The sequence below is a fragment of the Medicago truncatula genome, chromosome 1 (assembly GCF_003473485.1).
Source record: "Medicago truncatula cultivar Jemalong A17 chromosome 1, MtrunA17r5.0-ANR, whole genome shotgun sequence".
Lineage (NCBI taxonomy): Eukaryota > Viridiplantae > Streptophyta > Magnoliopsida > Fabales > Fabaceae > Medicago > Medicago truncatula.
This window is the reverse complement of record NC_053042.1, coordinates 16,479,760-16,483,670: the sequence shown is the minus strand read 5'-3', so window position 1 is coordinate 16,483,670 and position 3,911 is coordinate 16,479,760. Positions and strand designations below refer to the sequence as shown.

The following is a 3,911-nucleotide window of genomic DNA, read 5'->3' as shown; positions in this document are numbered from 1 at the left end:
CTGTTCAAGTAACTCAAACTCTCTAACCATCAAAGCGGACATATGCAATGTCTTCCTCCTCAAGGCATCTGCAACAACATTAACTTTACCTGGATGATAATTCAAACCAAAGTCATAATCAATGAAAAACTCATTCAAACATTTCATCAAACACCTGTAATGCAAATTATACATAAACCCTAAAAAATCCAAATAAACCCTAAAACATTTACAAAACTAAAAAAAAAAATTAAGAAATATAACTCCATTATAACAAGTATTCATGATTATTGTTATAGCATTTCAGATCTATAATATAATCCTATTAAAAAAAATAACTCAAAATTTAAAAATTAAACTACAACTAAAATTATAAACATATATACCAACTAAAATTTATGATAATAGCCTGAGTGATTACTTACTTGTGATTTAGTGACAAAAAATTGGGATGATTTGGCAGAGTTTTTTTTAAAGAGAGAGTGAAAATTTTAAATTTTTAGAGAGCGATGGTGATGATGGAGTGTCTGGATTCTGGCTAATGAGTTGAATATGTATCATGCGCAGAGGCAGTTAACTACCGCCGCCGATTTGCAAAACGGTAGTTAACTACCGCTAAGGGCTTTTTAGGAATTTCCATGTGTTATTAGGACGTTTTTATGTCAGAAAAGCAATTTTTAAGTGTTTTTATAACAAGTTCAAATTTGCACATGTCAAGAAGCAGTGGCAGAGCCAGGAAAAAATCTCGGGTGGACCATAAATAGTGATGAAGCTTAATATTTTTGTCTGCGTCCAATTTGTTTAGTGAATGAAAAATTATTTTTTATCATTATGCTTTATCATTTGTTTGTTCAAATGACTATAGACTTGTTATTTGTTGAATATAGTTCAAACCAATATTTTGAATCGATTATCAACTCGGACAAATTATAAGATCATTGATTTCACAACTAGGTCATTGAATGAACCTCATGGTTGAATTAAATGACTTGATTTCTATATATATATATATATATATATATATATATATATATTTATTTATTAAATTGAATCGAATGAAACGACTAAGTCAAAAAAATTAAAATAAAACTCATGAAATATAGTAATATAGAAAAAATCATTACATAAGAAAATATACTTGTAATCAAGTACAATAATGAAATATATTTTTCATTTAATTAAAAAATATAGTATTCTTGTACTTAAAAAATACAGTGTTTATACAATTAAATATTTTATGATATAATGTTATTTAAGGATATTTTAATGTTCATATTATATGTTATGTGTTATAAAATAAGTTTAAGTCCTCTTTCGTATAAAAAAGAAGAGTAACGAAACAATTGTACCCAAAATTAAGTGTAAAGTAATAAAAATTTATATTTTTAATTTTAATCAAAATCAAAATTTCAAAAAAAAAAAAAATAGTTCATAACTTTTAAATTTTAGTACAGTAAAAAGAGAGGAAAGACACGTGAGTGCCCGTCTTTTCGCAGTATATATAAGATTAATTTATAATATAATATGTATGTCCGTCTTTTCGCTAGTATATATAATATTAATTTAGAATATAATATGTATATATACCTACTAAGAATTATTATATTTGGGGTGGCCCATGGTGCACTTTGGCCCATGATGTGCTCTGCCATGTTAAGAAGTTTAATTAAAAAGTAAGTTTGTCTTAATTGATATTTAATATTAAATACAGCAATTGATATAACTACTGATATGATAGTAGACAACATTTTCCTAGTGAAACTAAATTACCCCCGGAGTCGGATCCCTTTCTTCAACGAATTTGGATATCATGTTGTTTTTCTTTCCCAATCAAATCATCTTTGTCGTCCTGCATTCATACTTGCATCACGAGCATTTCACAACATCTTAGGTCAAAAATTGTGTACTTTGTATTTAAGTCTCTTCGGATCGTCAACTCAAAGATTCTATCTTCAAATCTCTGAACGAATAAATTTAAATATGGACATCTGTCACACCCCAACTGTAACGTCCTGAATTTTGGTCTAAGACATTACGCCTAATTCATTTTCATTTTTAGAAAATCACTATTATTTTTTTTCCTCATTAATAATAAATTCCTAATAAAAACCAATACAAATATTCGTAACATAAACATCCTTCAAATCACTTTTCAAATTACAATTCGATCAAAAACCCAATTTGTGTCCCCGTCGCGCTTCAAGCAAAACACCAAAGCAAACATATCTCTTCATGTTCATGGGTACCTAAAATGTTGGTGTAAAGGCTCAATTTCCTTATCCAAGTTGGTTCATACTCAAAGCAGAAGAAACAATGTTATAAAATAGATGATATCAAAACTTCTTAATAAAAAAGAATTAAGAAAAATACACTCAAGTCATATTCTTTAAGTAAAGTTCACACCCATTTCATTTGCATTATAATATTTTAATCAATTATAAAATCACAAATATACAACTAACTCAATGCAATTAAGCATAAGATGCATGCTCTTATAACTATATGATCCTGATATAATTCCCGCCACTAAGGCATCCACCCAAAATATAATTGTAACCCCGCCACTAAGACACCACACAGATGCATTTGCCATGCATGATCATGAAAATGCATCCTAAATCCCGCCACTCAGGCACCACAAAGTAATATGATATTAACCCGCCATTAAGGCAATGCATAATCAAATAAAATACCCGCCACTTAGACAAACACAGTAAGAGATTAACACATCATTATCCACATGAATCAAAAGTCAATATTTTCATGAAACTCACATTTTCATATTTTTCATTTCTTTAGTTTATAAAAAAAATCTAACACTTCTTTCCCAATATAAAAAAAAACCTATAAAGATAGCCAAATAAAATAAATGTCATTCTACATTACATTATCATATAAAATATAATTAAATCTAATAACTTTTATAAAAGATTAAATTTTAACATATGAATTCATATTTTAATTGTTTTTCTTTTTAACGGACAAAAATCTCTATCTCTAATTCATAATATCATCATCCCAGTACTTAGTATGAACGTATGGGAAAAAAGCCCTTACCTTGCACGCTTTATTCTTAAATGAGGCTTTTAGTTCCACACCATTCTAACTAGACTTCTAGTTCCACAAAAGAGCTTGCAAGAGAGAAATGACTTAAAACTTCAAAAAGGAAACCCTAGTATTAGAGATAAAGTGGTGACAAGAGGAACAAGTGACAAATGATGGGGAAAATTTTACCTCAAGAACTTTTCTTCCTAACCAAACTCTAAGCCACGTAGCGGTTCTCAACGAAACAACAAACGATCTTAAGATTTCACACATAAGTAGCATGAACGTAGCTTTAGGAAGGTCACTTGATGAGTAGGAAATTAAGGTAAGACATGTAACAATGTTGGCTATGGGTTCTTTCTGATGTTTCTCTGTTTGCAAAAGTATGAAAACTAGAGTTCTCTTTACTCTCTTTCACGTGGATGAACACTTAGGGAGTTAAGAGTAAATCGTTTAAGTGTATGATGAGAGAACTCAAATGGGTTTGTTCCATTTCTGTAAAAAGCAGTAGGCTGAGTTGTCGTAGAAAAGAGAGTTCAAGATGTGCACCGAATTTTGGTTTGGAAGGATACAACATGTATGTATATATAATAAGGGTAATGTTAAACGGTGTCCAAGGTTACTGATTAAGGAATCAAATGTAGTAAATATTGCATTGATATTTGTGTTGTCAACTCTTCAAAAGCACAAACAACACCTATTACTTTTATTTTAAAACTTCCTTTTTTAGTTTCTTTAACCGGTATCCGAAACATGGGTTAACATGACCCATATAATAATTATAGAAATTAAGGAGAGTTTGGGTGTGGAGTGGTTTATGTAGAACTTGGGAGGAGAATGGTTGATTTAGTCCTTGAGACTAATTAAGTCATATAACACATGACACT

At 29.6% G+C, this 3,911-nt stretch overlaps 1 long non-coding RNA gene across 1 annotated transcript; it reads right to left on the bottom strand.

Moving 5' to 3' along the window:
• Positions 1–1,640: 1,640 nt before the first annotated feature.
• LOC112421749 (uncharacterized) lies at positions 1,641–3,596 on the bottom strand. Its single transcript, XR_003011971.2, has 3 exons — positions 3,214–3,596; positions 3,037–3,135; positions 1,641–2,225 (listed from the first exon to the last, which is right to left on the bottom strand). It is a non-coding gene; the product is annotated as an uncharacterized lncRNA (long non-coding RNA).
• Between the last annotated feature and the right edge of the window lie 315 nt (positions 3,597–3,911).